General features: G+C 38.3%; 1 pseudogene across 1 annotated transcript; it reads right to left on the bottom strand.

Annotated features, from left to right (window-relative positions):
- Positions 1 to 11139: 11139 nt before the first annotated feature.
- Positions 11140 to 12385, bottom strand: LOC102431843 (annotated as a pseudogene). The gene has a single exon (XR_329741.3). The product of XR_329741.3 is annotated as a nucleophosmin pseudogene (transcript).
- Positions 12386 to 16578: the final 4193 nt, after the last annotated feature.

The raw sequence follows: 16578 nt of genomic DNA, 5'->3' as shown, positions 1-16578 counted from the left end.
TCACATGGTCTCACTCATTTGTGGAATATAATGAGCAACATAAAGTTATGAACAAAAATAGATCCAGAGACAGAGAAGCATCAAACAGACCATCAAACTTCAGAGGGAAGGCAGGGGAGGGGGGGGGCAGTAAGAGATCAACCATAGGACTTGTATTCATGCATATAAGCATAGTCAATAGACACAGACACTAGGGGAATGAGGGCATGTGCTGGGGGTGGGAGTGGCTGGTCAATGGGGGGGGGGAGGAGACATATGTAACACTATATGTAATACTTTAAATAGTAAAGATTTTTTTTAAAAAAAGTAATAATAATAAAACTCCCAGCAAACAAAAGCATGGGTCCTGATGGTTTTACAGGGGAGTTTTACCAAACATTCAAAGAAGGACTAAAACCTACCCTCCTCAGATTATTCCAAAAAACCCATGAGGAAAAAACACTTCCAAGCTCTTTTTATGAGGCCCGTATTACCCGAATTCTAAAACCAGATAAAAACACTACAAAGAGAATTATAGGCTAATATCCCTGATGAAAATAGATGCTAAAATCCTCAACAAAATACTAGCAAATCTCATCCAGCACTATTTTAAAAAGATCATACACCATGATCAAGTGGGATTTATGCCAGAGATGCAAGGCTGGTATATTTGCAAATCAATAAACATCATACAGCACATAAATAAATTGAAAGACAAAAATCACATGATCATATCAATAGATGCAGAAAAAGCAGTCAACAAAATCCAATACCCATTTTTGATAAAAACTCTCGCAAACTGGAAACAGAGGGACATATCTCAACATGATAAAGGCCATGTATGACAAACCTACAGTGAACATCATACTCAGTGGGCAAAAGCTAAAATCATTTCCCATAAGAACAGGAATAAGACAGGAATGCCCACTTTTACCATTCTTATTCAAGACTAGAGGCCTGTTGCACAAAATTTGTGTACTCGGGGGGGGGAGTGTCCCTCAGCCCAACCTGTACCCTCTCACAGTCCAGGAGCCCTCAGGGGATGTCTGACTGATGGTTTAGGCCTGCTCCCCAATAGCTGGCATTTGGACATCCTTAGCACTGCCACAGAGGCAAGAGAGGCTCCTGCCACCACCTCTGCACTCGTCATCCATGAGCGAGGCTTCTGACTGAGCGGTGCTCCCCCTGTGGGAGCGCACTAAGCACCAGGGAGCAGCTCCTACATTGAGTGGGATAGGGCTGAAACCATCTCTCTGACATCCCCCATGGGGTCCTGATTGTGAGAGAGCACAGGGACCCCACCAGTACACAATCGGGGCTGGGTAGGGACATGGGAGGGCTCCAGGGTATGTCCGGCCTGTCTCCCTCAGTCCGATTGGCCAGACCTCAGCAGCAAGCTAACTTACAGGTTGGAGCCTCTGCCTCCTGAAGGTCAGTGCACATCATAGCCAGTGGTTGAGCGGCCTTAGCATATCATTAGCATATGACGCTTTGATTGGTTGAACACATGACTGAACAATCATACAGTTAGCATATTGGGCTTTTATTATATAGGATAGTACTGGAAGTCCTAGCCATAGTGATCAGACAACAAGAAGAAATAAAAGGCATTCAAATTGGGAAGGAGGAAGTAAAACTGTCATTATTCACAGATGACATGATATTGTACATAGAACACCCTAAAGTCTCAACCAAAAAATTACTAGATTTAATAAAGGAATTTGGTAATATAGCAGGATACAAAATCAAAGCCCAAAAATTGATGTTTTTTTTCATGGACCAATGATGAATTCTCAGAAAGAGAAACTAAACAAGCAATCCCATTTACTATTGCAACAAAAAATTAAAATACTTAGGAATAAACTTAGCCAAGGAGGCAAAAGACCTGTATTTGGAAAACTATAGGATGTTGAAAAAAGAGATAGAAGATATAAACAAGTGGAAGAATATACCATGTTCATGTATTGGTAGAATCAACATCATTAAAATGTCCACATTACCCAAGGGAATCCAGATTCAATGCAATCCCCATTAAAATATCAACAGCATATTTTACAGATCTAGAAAAAACTCTCCAAAAACTTATATGCCCACTTTCACCACTCTTATTCAAGACTATTGGCCTGAATAGCTACAGCAATCTTTAGAAAGAAGAACAAACTTGGAGAAATCACAATACCAGATTTCAAGTTATACTACAAAGCCACCATAATCAAAACAGCCTGGTACTGGCAAAAGAACAGGCATATAGATCAATGGAACAGAACAGAGACCCCAGAAATCAGCCCAAACCATTACGCTCAATTAATATTTGACAAAGGAGGCAACAGTATACAATGGAGTCTAGAGAGTCTCTTTAATAAATGGCGTTGGGAAAATTGGACAGATACATGCAAAAAACGACACTAGAACACCAACTTAAACCATACACAAAAATAAACTCAAAATGGATAAAAGACTTAAACATAAAACAGAAAACCATAAAAATCTTAGAAGAATCCATAGGCAGCAAAATATCATACATCTCTCACAGCAATATGTTTACAGATACATCCCCTAGGGCAAAGGAAACTAAGGAGAAAATAAACAAATGGGAATACATCAAAATAAAAAGCTTCTGCACAGCAAAAGAAACCATCAACAAAACGAAAAGGGAACCCACACTATGGGAAACATATTTGGCAATGATACATCTGATAAAGGGTTAATATCCAAAATATATAAGGAACTCATACAACATACAACAGAAGGAAGACAAACAATCCAATTAAAAATGGTCAAAGGACTTAAATAGACACTTCTCCAAAGTGGACATACAGAAGGCTAAGAGACATATGAAAAAATGCTCAAAGTCACTGATCATCAGAGAAATGAAAATTAAAAAGACAATGAGGTACCATCTCACACGTGTCAGAATGGCTACAATCAAGAAATCAACAAATGACAAGTGCTGGCACGGATGTGGAGAAAAGGGAACCCTAGTGCAAGGCTGGTGGGAATGCAGACTGGTGCAGCCACTGTGGAAAACAGTATGGAGTTTCCTCAAAAAATTAAAAATGGAATTGCCATTTGACTCAGTCATCCCACTTCTAGGAATATACCCTAAGAAACCCAAAACAGCAATCAGAAAGAATATATGTCCCCCTATGTTCATAGCAGCACAATTTACAAAAGCTGGCATTTGGAAACAGCCCAAGTGCCCATCAGTAGATGAGTGGATAAAAAAGCTGTGGTACATTTACACAATGGAATACTATGCAGCAGTAAAAAAGAAGAATCTCTTACCCTTTGAGACAGCATGGAGGGATCTGGAGAGTATAGTGCTAAATGAAATAAGTCAGTCAGAGAAAGACAAGTACCACATGATTGCACTCATATGTGGAATCTAAGTAACAAAATAAATTGATGAACGGAGTGAATCCAGAGACATGAAAGCATGGAACAGAGTGTGGAAACTCAGAGGGAAGGTGGAGGAGGGTGGGTGGGCAGGAGGTGATCAACCAAGGACCTTGTATGCACATATGCATAACCCGTGGACACAGACACTGGGGTGGTGAGGGCCTGGGGTGGGGGGTGGGGGCAGGCTGACAGGGGTCAATGGGGGAAAAATGGGGATATATGTAATACTTTCAACAATAAAGAATTACTTTAAAAAAGAGAATTAGAATACATTCACAGACTGGGAGGAAATATTTACAAAACATACATCTGATAAGGGAGTGTAATTCAAAATATAAAAAGGACTGTTCAAAGACAATAACAAGAAAACAAAATCCCAAATGAAAAATGGCCCAAAGACTTTAATAGACACCTCACTAAAGAAGATATGGAGATGAAAAATAAGCATATGAAAAGATTTTCCACATAATATTTCATCAAATAATGCAAATTAAAACAGCCATAAGACATAACTACACACCTGCCCTAGCCGGTCTGGCTCAGTGGATAGAGCATCGGCCTGCGGACTGAAGGGTCCCAGGTTCGATTCCGGCCAAGGGCACATGCCCGGGTTGCAGGCTCCATCCCCAGTTGGGGGTGTGCAGGAGGCAGCCGATCAATGATTCTCTCTCATTGATGTTTCTAGCTCTGTCTCCCCTCTCCCTTCCTCTCTGAAGTCAATAAAGAAATATATATTTTTTAAAAAAGACATAACTACACACCTGTTAGAATGACCAAAATCTGAACACTGACAAAACTAAATGCTGGTGAAGATGTGGAGCAACAGATATAGCTGGTAGAATACATATTTGGAAGACAATTTGGTAGTTTCTTACAAAACTAAACATACTCTTATCATACAATTCAGCCATCTCACTCCTTGATATTTGCCCAAAGAAACTGAAACCTTATATCCACATAAAAATCTGCATATGGATATTTACAGGAGCTTTATTCATAATTGCCAAAATGTGGAAGCAACCAAGATGTCCTTCAGGAGGTGAATGGATAAATAAGCCATGACACATCCAGACAATGGAATATTACTTAATGTTAAAAGGAAATGGACTTTTAGTCATTAAAAGACATAAAATAACCTTAACATTCAATTACTAAGTGAAAGAAGCCAGTCTGGAAAGGCTACATTCTAGGATTTCAACTATAGATCATTCTGGAAAAGACAAAACTATGGGGAAAGTAAAAACATCAGTGGTTTCCAAGGTTTGACTAGGATGGGAGGATGAATAGGCAGAGCACAGAGAATTGTTAGTGTAGTAAAAATACTCTATTTTATCAGAATGACAAAAACATGTCCTTATACATTTATCCACACCCATAGAATGTACAACACCTGGAGTGAACTGCATTGTAAACTAAGGATTTGTATGATTATGAGGTGTTAATGTAGATTCATCAATTGTAACAAATTTGCCACTCTGGTGGGGGATTTTGATAATGGAAGTGGCTATGATGTGTGGGAGCAAGAGACATATGAGAAATCCCTCAATTTTGCTGTGAAACAAACTGCTCTAAAAATTAAGTCTAAATTTTAATTAAAAAATATCCTGATCATTCTATCCCAAATAGTACCACTAATATTTGCATTACAGGGAAATACTAGATGTTTTGTTCAACCTACCTCCACTCCCTAATGTGTGAATGAATAAAATGTGGACACACTATCTTGCCTTTGCTTTTGCTCTTGAATGAATAGCTGGTTTCCCACTCAACATTCTTGCCCTTTGCCGCCTTTTCTTGAGGCCTCCATAAAACTGTCTGCCAATTTATTTCTTCTTGAGGCCACTGTGCTCAGATCATTGTTACACTTCCATTCTTGTCATCTACTTGATTTTGCCTCCTCAATCAGTTCATAGTCCCCAGAGTGTCCTGTAAGACTCACCATAACTAACAGCACCTCTTAAATAGTCCCCAAGGGTGAGAATTGAAGGTTTGCTCTTCAAAGTACTAAGAATAGAATTCAAAGCCCTAGAAATAAGACAACTTTGCCTTTCTTAATGAGCACATTACATTTAATCAAGTGTCCTTTCATATGACAGAATAGATTGGTTTATCCTATATAATAAAAGCCTAATATGCTAAGTGTCTGGTCATCTGTTCAACCAATCAAAGCGTAATATGCTAATGATATGCTAAGGTCACGCAACCACTTGTTATGACATGTACTGACCATCAGGGGGCAGTCGACTGGTTGACAAGTCACTATGATGTGCACTGACCACCAGGGGGCAGATGCTCCAACCGGTAGGTTAGCTTGCTGCTGGGGTCCAGCTGATCGGGACTGAGCAAGACAGGCCAGACATGCCCTGGAGCCCTCCCACAGTTCTTCCCCAGCTGGCCAACCTCTCACGTCCCTCCTCAGTCCTGATCATGCACTGGTGGGGTCCCTTTACTTTGCCTGCATCCTCTTGCAATCCAGGACCCCTCAGAGGATGTCAGAGAGCCTGTTTCAGCCTGATGGTGGAATGACTAGTTGCTATGATGCGCACTGACCACCAGGGGGCAGACGCTCAATTCAGGAGCTGCCCTCTGGTGGTCAGAGCACTCCCACAGGGGGAGTGCTGCTCAGCCAGAAGCTGGGCTCACAGCTGGTGAGCGCAGCAGCGGTAGGCAGGAACCTCTCCCACCTCCACGGCAGCATTAAGGATGTCCGACTGCTGGCTAAGCCATCAGTTAGACATCCCCCAAGGGCTCCCGGACTGCGAAAGGGTGCAGGCTGGGCTGAGGGAACACCCCCTCCACGAGGGCATGCATTTCGTGCACCGGGCCTCTAGTATAACATAATCATGTTTAAAAGCACCAACTGTTTAGAAAAAAATGGCTTGACCTATAGGCTATATCATGAAGAACGATAGTCCCATTTTATTTCTCCTCAAATGGTTTATTTTTACTCTGTAAATGTGCATACGTGGAAATTGTGTCTTGCATATACTCTCATTGAAACTGTTGAAGAAGGAAGTGAGAGAGGATCTTCTTGTGAGCAATTACCTTAAAAGGTGATCAGATTAGTATCACAGACAAGATAGAATTACTTTCACATTCGGAATACACTGATTTCATATAAAATTAAATTCAGTGTTTTCAAATGTATTTTTTTAATGTTGAATTCATTGATTCAGGCTGTTTCAACACAAGCACATCAGTGTAGTCAATGTGACTAAGTTTGATCATTGATTCATTTATTAAAATGCTATTGGAACTGACCCATAAATCCAGGCAAACCAGTGAAACTAAATAGGTCTTTGTGTTTTAAAACTTGGTTTTATGATTCCAGCAGTTTTCTACTATTTGTCTCAGTATTCCCACTAGATGGCAAGCTTTAGTCATAAATACAAACGTTATTTTAAAAGCAATATAAGCATAGCTTTTTGTGTTATAATGTGACAAAAATGGCTAATGAGATGTTATTAATTTTTATAATGATTATCATTTTATCATGCTTAAAATAAAGAGATTAACAATATTTTTGGAGGAGTAGCTCCAAATACTGAATTGGAGAAAGCAAAAGATAATAATCTCCAAAGTAAGGCATAATATAACAGGTGTGGCAATACCAAGAAAGCTTTCAAACCCTTGATAAGTCTAGCAAAGCTGAACCCCTCTTCAGGGGAAAGATTGATCTTGCACAGAGAATAGAAGAAAACTAAAACAGACATTCTTTGACGCGTTTGAATTTCATTTCCATGATGCTTGTTAGAATTTTTATATTAGTAATATTTGATTGTCAGAAACTCGGGAAGTTAATAATAGTTTTAAAAGGAAAAAAATATGCTAAATGCAGGTTTCAATTCAGTGTGAGCCCTAAATAACAGAACCTAGATTTCTGGAAAACTTTAAGGAAAGATGTACATGAGAGTTTTTTGTTTGTTTGCTGTTTCATTTTGTAAGATACCATTCAATGCAAATATAACCAGATAAATCTTTGAAAAAAGGTCATTGAGCACTAAGAGCCAGGCATTTGAAACTGCAGCTGATTTTTGTATTACATTCTGTTACACTAATACAAAGGCTGTGAAGGGGGTTGAAAGGCTTTCAAGTAGAGCTTTTCTATCTCAGGTCAAAGTCTAAATCAAGAAAGAGAATACTCATGTATTTAAAAATCATGCACTGATTTTGAACATGATTGCCTATGGAGGAATTACAAGCTTTCCCTGCAAGACTCCGTCTCGTGGATTGAAAGTTAACATTCTGTGTTTAGATGAATTTTTATTGACTTCTATTATGCAAATGTAAACAAGATAAATGGAAAAGGGAACCAGGTTTAATTGTTACTCAGAAATGTCCACAGACAAAGTTGTTGGTTGGCAGTTTATTGTATTTTCATTGGAAAGCAGTTTAAGCTCTGATTTTGCAGCTGTAAGGCAAATTGTGCTACCTCATCAGCCACAACCTCTGCAGTGCTCCATTCAGCAGATACTGAAATCATTAATAAGAGAACATGCAACAGAACTCTAGAAGCTTGGATTTGCAGTCAGGTACATAAAAGTCTCTAATGGTAATAGCTCACAAGAAGATCGACAATTTATGGCTTTTAACAACATGCAATGTAATTTACAGGATGTTGCACATTGAAGCGTATGCCCAAGAGTTATATAAAGCCATGAATCATTGCACTGGCGTTCCTGGGTTCCCTTTAGGACCTCATGAACTCCCCATCCCAGAACAGTTCTTCAAGGGAAGCAAACTCCTATAATCACACACATACACACAGGTAAAATCCTAATAGTCTGTGTTATTTGTATTTTTATATAGTGAGTTCAGTTAAAATGGTAAAATCTACAATGATTTATAAATGTGTTATGTAACATAACAGGAAAGAAAACACTTAACTATTAAATAAAGAGAACCTTTATATAAGATTTATTTAACTATTGTTAGGGGAATACATAGAAAGGATTGTATTTGATATATAACATACTTAATCACATCATACACTAAAAATCTATTAAACTATGTCAACAGAAAGCATAACTACATTAGTCCACCAATGTTGAGCCAAAACATGAATTTCCAATGCTACAATCGAAAAATACACGAAATCTAAATTTCCCAAATTTTATTTAATTAGTATGAAAACCAAATTCAGGACTACGGTACCAATGTCTTCACCTTCTCCCATTTTTCACTTCCTTTCCGGATGATTCAGCTACTTAGTCCCTCCACATTGCTGCTTGTACGAACACTGAATTGTTTCTCAGGCACAAATGCTGATTCAGGGTTGAACAGTAAATATCTTCCCTCATTACTTATTTATTCCTTCTGGGCTTCAGCCACTAACCAAAAATTGTCTTTAACCCAACCTGATCAAAATAGCTTCGATTGGATTAATTACTTCAGAAAATTATTTGTGCAACTATGGGAGATCATTTGCTTCACTAAACTTACTGCACAAGAAAGGGGGAAAATATTGAAATGCATTTGATGGCAAGGTATTGACTTTTTCAGGGACAGGGGATAGGTATAAAATGGGAAGCCTTTCTATGGGTACCACATGCGGCTTCCCTTCTTTTCTGTGTACTCTCTTTTCTAAGTTACTTTGTATCTTATTTCTAGTTGGACTTAATTTTTTGTTAATTTGGTTTTTTAAAATCTTTTCACTCTTTTGTTTTGTCATTGTTTTATTTCAAATCCAGTCTTTCTTCTTTACTCTGCATTGCAATTTTAACAAAGGAAGAAAGTGTAACCATCACTGACCCATCAGGCAAATCAGAGAAACAGAAGAACAATTATTTATAGATTGGATTTTCCACATTTTCACTTCTTCTTTAGTCATTTTCTTTTCATTTTCATTCATGGAAACTGTTTTTGACCACTTGTTCCACTTTCAGAAAAACTTATATTTGTTGACAATACAAAAAGCATACTATAAACATTCACAGAACACAAATCAGAATATGTTTGTGTGTTTATGTTGCTGTCATCCACACTTTATTCTCCACAACCAAAAAAACAACTGGTGATCAATAAACATCAGAATGAGTACACCATGTATATTGCCACAGAGCCAAAATATTGGGCAGAATCCTTACTAAGAAAAATTGAGGTAATCAAAGTACCAGGTTTAAATCTATTTTGACCAATTTGAATTGACTACCTAATGCATGCACACATTTTTCTATATGTAAATATAATCCAAAGAAAATCAATTAGATGTCTCTTATTTATAAAATATAGACTCAATGACATATGTATTGATGTTGGTAATTATTATTGATAAAGTAGCATCTGAAGAGAAAAGAACTATGGACTGGAAGTATAGGGGGAAAGTTAAGTTTATAGTTTGATATGATACAATAAACTAATTAAAATATAGACTAAATCACTATTGAGTTGTCAAGATCTTATGTAGGCAAAGCCGTAAATAAGATACATAAAAGAGTTCATGTCTCCAAGGACCCAAGCTCTTTACCATAGTGACGATTATCCCCCTTTTCTCTTCTTTATGAAGCAAAAGACTATCTTACTCTCAATTCACTCAGTGCCCGTCCTACTGGTAAAACTCCCTTTTTGAGATATAAGAAATAAGCATCCTTCCTGCTTTTAAATGCTGAACTAAAATAGCTTCAGAAAAAAACACTAAAATTGATTAAATCTCATGAAGATTTCTGTATTTTTCTTTACTTCTAGAAATGAAATGGTCATTTATAAGATGTAGTTCAAAATATACAAATCAAGCACATTATAACAGTGACTCTCAAAAGAAATCAAGAAAGACTCTGTTCACTGGAATACAACAGACTTGAAAGATGCAGCCTCATCCTGTCAATTTGAAACAGCAAGGACTCTCCTGAAAGCAAAGCTCTCACAGGAAGACATATGCCTCTGTTTACCTCCAATTAAAATCAGAGGAGCAGAGCCGGGCACCTCAGCTAGTCCTAATTACCATGCAGATGAAAAGCGATACTTAGAAATAGCTCCAAATCCACACACTGCAGTTTAAATGAATGAATTAAAAGTGTATTCTGTAAAGAAAGGGCATAAGCATCTCTTCTGAGGCTGTCTCAGGTGGACCTATTAAGTGGCCTTCACGATAGGGGTCATTCGTCTGCTGCTGTCTGTCGGGCTGACAGAAGGGTGTAGATTGCTATGAAAGACACAAAAGAAATGGTTATAACCTTCATCTCAACACAACTGAATGACAGCTCTCCATAGCTGTCACATGGAAGTCAAGTAGCAGCTATAAATCTAGGAATATTCTGAGATGATGAACTTCCATGCCAAGGGCACCTCAATTGGAGCACAAATCAAGCCTGTCATGGGAACCTGATTATCCTCTTTATCTCTCAGAATCACATAGGTTTGGAGATTATGCTTAAGGCAGGGTTACTGGGAACTTTTAAATGAATGAAAGCCTCTCCAAGCAGTTTTTTCCCCCCTCCAACATATGTATTTATTAGATAATTATTATAAAACAGCAATAGGATTTTTCAGTCAAAAAAGATTTGTAGTTTGAGTCATGATCAGACTCTAAAGGAGTGGTTCCAAACGTGGGGCACACGCCCCACAGGGGGGCAATTTGATTTTTAAGGGGGGCAATTGGAGAATGAGTTATTAACAGTAAATTTTTTTGCATTTCTTATGGTTCTAGGGGCCTTGTATACAGTATATAAATATATATTGTGACATATTTATGCATTTCAGTTCTCTATTATAGGTTTTGAAATTTTGCTTTTTTCATATCACTTCATATTATTATTATTTTTTAAATACTGAGTTTTATTTCACATGTATATTTTTGTCACCCACCATTCCCATTTGTCTGACCACTATTACTACTATGTCCTATCATAACATTCCATACATACTTAAAACCAAGCAAAGGGTGGAGTTCCATCTTTAAAAACTAAACAGGCATTTTGGACAACACATTCTTGGCAATGGAACCTGGACAACATTTATCAGACATGGTAGGGAAAGTTCTCACTCTGCATTATAAAAAGAACAGCCAGATATCAACTGTTACAGAAATGAAATAAGACAGAAAATTTTAACAAACTGTTTAAACTATTTTCTTAAAGAGACTTCCTCCACTGCCAGAGATCTTGAATAGCCTCCACATCAGTCATCCAGAAGCAATTCTTCACATAATTAATGAACTTGGCTTCCACTTTGGGAAGAGAACCACCCTTTTCTATACTTGCTTGCATTTTTTCTTTAATGTCTTCTACAGAACTAGGTCCTTTCGGTGTTTTAGGAGTTTTTTCCTGTTTTTTGAAGGATTCTTGACCTTTTGATCTTGGTGTTGATGGTTTTGAGTCTTTTCCATTCTGATTTGATTTTTGTGCATTTTTGGCTGGAGTATCTCGTATGGATTTCTTTACTGGAGCTTTTTCTTCTGCTTCCTCATCATCAAAATCATCATCATCATCATCATCATCATCTTCATCCTCCTCCTCCTCCTCATCATCATCCTCATCATCTTCGTCAGCAGCAAGTTTTACTTTTTTCTGTGGGACCTTGCTGCCACCTCCAGGGGCTGACTGCTTTTCAGACATACTTAGGAGTTTCACATCCTCCTCCTCCTCATCTTCTGACTCTGCATCTTCCTCCACAGCTACTAAGTGCTGTCCACTAATATGCACAGGCCCTGAACTACACTTCAACCGTAAGACCACAGGTGGTGTTATTTCAAAGCCACCAAGGGAAACCGTTGGCTGTACAGACATTTTCAAAGTTGCCAGTGTTACTTTAATTGGACTGCCTTCGTAATTCATTGCCTCTGCTTCAACAATGTGCAGTTCATCCTTTGCTCCAGCCCCTAGACTGACCGTTCGTAAAGATAATTGGTGCTCATTTTCATCATTATCCACCTTAAAGTGGTCATCTTTGTCGGCCTTTAGTTCACAACCGAAAAGGTAGTTCTGGGGCCTCAGAGGGCTCATGTCCATGTCCATAGAATCTTCCATGGGGTGGTAGCACGCACTTAGGTTAGAGAGAAGGCAGGCGGAGATAAACGGCTTCCACACTGCAGCATTTATTATTATTTTTTTTAACAATTTCTTAGTGATTTCTTCCTCAGTACTTCAACTGTCCTTTCATTCTGTTATTTTTCTTTCATGGATGCCATGTTCTTTAGAAGCTTGTTTAAACCAAGTAAATTATCTTTTAGGCTTCCTCCACGTGAATAGGAGTTCATTTTTTGAATAATAAGAATTATATGTCGGCGCGGGGGGAGGGGGAGACCATCAGTACTATAGAGATGCTTAGGTGGGGCATGGCCAAAAAAAAATGGTTGGGAACCACTGCTTAAAAGCATGACACTACGGGGAGGAAGGAGTGTTTCTTTAACTCATACTTTGAATACTGTTACTAAAATTTCAGTTAAAAGCAGTCCTTGAGATGAAATCTTATCATTTGCATACTGCAAATAAGGTATTTTTTAATCAGTTTTTGGTTCACGGGTCTCTTTGAAAATCTGATAAAATTATGAATCTTTTCTCTAGATAATACATAGTTTCCTGTATTCATAAAATTTTGAATGCAAATGTAAATGCTTCCTGAATTCTCTTAATCCCATGGACCTATATTAAGAACTGCTGATCCCCAAGACCAAATGTGAAAATGAAACATTCAGATTTCAAAGAAAATAATTTATAATCATTGGCTTCCTTTAGGCAAACTATTCTGAGAGGGTGGATTTTGACAATGATGTGATAGCTAAAGTAAAAGCACCTGTACAATTTCACAATTCAAACTGTGTAATTTAATAAATTCTCTGAAGAGCGTATACATTAAGTGATAAATATTATACAAATAGAGAATGTCCAATTATTTGCTTGAATCAGACACAACTAAAGAAGATAAACAACTATGTTGTGATTCAGAAAAGTAACATAAATCTCAAAGTGTATTTAACATACATAATTATATGTAGTGAGAAACTTACTCTCTAAGAGTATTTGAATCAGGAGAGTGTATAGTTGAATGAATAGTATTAGTTATTACCTTGGAAATTTAAGCTTCAACTTAACCAAATGATGTTCTTCATCTTGTATTCTTCTGAAGACTCTGGTATCAAGTTCCCTCAAGCATTTCAATCTGCATGACGATGATAAAAGTTTGAATTCCTGGGGTTTTAAAAATAATTAACTCCACTCAGTTTTACTAGTTGTAAAATTAAAAATTAGGGCTCTAACCAAGCCCTAACTTGGACAGAATATTTTACTATGAATCATATTATAGTACTAAGCTAGATATTTGATTTAAACTTTCCTTTTAAATCTGCGTTTAATCCCAAATAAAATTATACTAAGTGCCCTCTGGAGTATCTTATTCAGAAATGCATAAAGCCCCATAGAATATGGGACAATATATTTCCTTTAGATAGTGCCTCTGTAATAAAACTCTGTGGGCAAGTGTTCTGTTTCTACTTCTAAAACCTATGCATTATCCAGCTGACATAATTCTTATATGTCTTTAGTTACTTTAAATAAGTGAAATGATTCCCCAAATCCAACCCTATTTTTATTTGAACCTCTCCTTGATTAATACAACACACTCAACTATGACCTAGAGAAATCAAACATGATTGGTTACTTAACTGAACTGTGAAAGAACTACAATAGCAATGTGTGTGAAACTGATATTTTTCTACATAATACTTATTTCAGATTTTCAACACCCACATAAGTTACTAAGTTTTCCCTTATTTAAGTGCTTAACTTTTCTAAAGTACATAAGACATAAAAGATACTAAAAGAGTTGAAATAAAATGAGATTCAAACCAAAGTGTTTTCTTTTGCTTTATTTTTTCTGGGTATTTATGGAGAGGGTAAGAAGTTTATGCTAAGTGGAATGTAAACAAGCCTTATTAGTTCCTTCCATTTCCAAAGAACATAGTTCAGCCCTTCTGAGCTTGAGTCACTGATGCTTATGACATGCAAGCCCAATGAAAAATCCCAAATAATCAAAACCCAGCAACTTTAATTGCCCTATACCCCTGACCTCTGACCGTTATAATGACTGAATAGAAATGGGATGCTCAGAACATTAGGAAATATGCATGCCCACTATCCAGTTCTGCCACCTTTCACTATATTGACTTTTTGGCCGGTTCTCATTTGGATTTTGCTTTGTTTTCAGTCTACAGTACTTGCATTCCAGATGGATCACTTTACTATTAGACTCTGATTTATTGAACTTGGTTTTTGTTTTAGATGACATTCTTTTGGCTTTGGCGAACTTTGTTTCATAGTACATCATCGCAGCTGCACGGTGGCTATTAAGAGATGTTCTCTTGCACAGTTGATTCTTTGGTTACCACGTAGCTCAGAAACTCCTCCCACTTGACTGAAAAACAAAAGTAATTCATAATGGAACAGGAACTTGCCTTGCTACCACAGACCTAGGATCTTATATTTCTGTCATAACCACCCCACAACTTCCCTGCTGTAATCTAAATGTTTGTGTACCCCCAAGACTTTTATGTTGAAATCCCATCCCCTAAAAGTGATGCTATTAGGAGGTATGATGTTTGTGCATTGATTAGGTCATGAGGAAGAGCCCCCATGAATAAAAATAGTGCCCGTAGGAAACAGGCCCAAGAGAACTCCCTTGTCCCTTTGACCATGTGAGTACACAGCAAAAAGGTAACATCTATAACACAGTAAGAGGGACATCACTAGACATTGAATTTGCCAGCATCCTGATCTTGAACTTCCAAGCCTCCAGAACTGTAAGAAATAAATTTCTGTTGTTTTACCTAGACCAGTGGTGGGCAAACTGCGGCTCGGCAAACCACGGCTCGCTAGGCACATGCGGCTCTTTGGCCCCTTGAGTGTGGCTCTTCCACAAAATACCATGTGCGGGTGCGCACGTACAGTGCGATTGAAACTTCGTGGCCCATGCGCAGAAGTCGGTATTTTGTGGAAGAGCCACACTCAAGGGGCCAAAGAGCTGCATGTGGCTCGTGAGCCGCGGTTTGTCAACCACGGACCTAGACTATGGTATTTTGTTATAGCAGCCTGAATGGACCAAGCTATTCCTCTATTTTCTTCTTCTTTTTTTTAATCCTCACCTGAGGATATGTTTTTATTGATTTTTAGAGAGAGAGGAAAGGAGAGTGAGAGAGAAAGAAGAGAGAGAAAAAGAGGGGAACATTTGATGTGGGAGACAAATATTGATCAGTTGCCTCCTGTATGTGCCCCAACCTAGGTATGAGGCCTGACTGGGACAGTGCTCCAACCAACCGAGCCACCTGGCTAGGGCGATATCTCTGTTTTTAAGACACACAACTGAGATTCTGCCTCGATTCAACCTGACGTGTGTTGTAATAGTCTGTCAGTGGTTGGCAAACTGCGGCTCGCGAGCCACATGCGGCTCTTTGGCCCCTTGAGTGTGGCCACGAAGTTTCAATCGCACTGTATGTGCGTGCCTGCACGAGGTATTTTGTGGAAGAGCCACACTGAAGGAGCCACAGTTTGCCGACCACTGGTCTATGAAAAATAAGCCCTAGTTTACTAGACCATTTGCAATGCTTTCTTAAATAGAAGGGATATGAAAATCAATTACATTGTCTGCCTCCCCTCTCAGTTGAGGGGATCTTGCTATAAATATACTGACTCAAGTAATGTCTGCCTCTTGTAATACCAATGCCACCATCACTCTCAGCACAAAGACGCTGGTGGCTGTCTTTGACAAATTCAAGTTAAAAATGCATCATGAGAAACTGGACCAGTCCTCTTCTGCTCTTCCCTGGACGAGCCCCTTCCCTCCTCAGAAGCCTAGGTATCAGAAGTTCTCAACTCATCTTAAGAACTCATCCCAATGTTATCCAAGCTGTGCTCAGACTCATTGCCTGTGTTGATCTATCCTCTAATCTATCTTCTTCCTCCATGAACGTTCCTTGTGCCCCCTTTAGAGAACTGATCTTTCCATTTTAATTGGGCAATCCCCCAAACACAAGAAATTAGTAAAATGCTCCGAATTTCTGATTGCCATTATCTATAAGAATTCAGGCATCTAGAAAAAAAACCTATGCAATTTGTCGACCTTAAACAAATAAAAACCCATATATGTCTCCAGCAAAACTAGGTTTATTTGGGAACAAAGAATAGCAATCTGGGACATGCAGTCTTATGGAGAACCACAGAAGTCCAGAGAACAAAGGAGAGGAACATTCATTTTCAGAAGAAAGGGGAAGTT

Source organism: Myotis lucifugus, unplaced genomic scaffold (assembly GCF_000147115.1).
Source record: "Myotis lucifugus unplaced genomic scaffold, Myoluc2.0 scaffold_13, whole genome shotgun sequence".
NCBI lineage: Eukaryota > Metazoa > Chordata > Mammalia > Chiroptera > Vespertilionidae > Myotis > Myotis lucifugus.
Note: the sequence above shows the minus strand (reverse complement) of the source record. Positions and strands in the feature narration are given on the sequence as shown.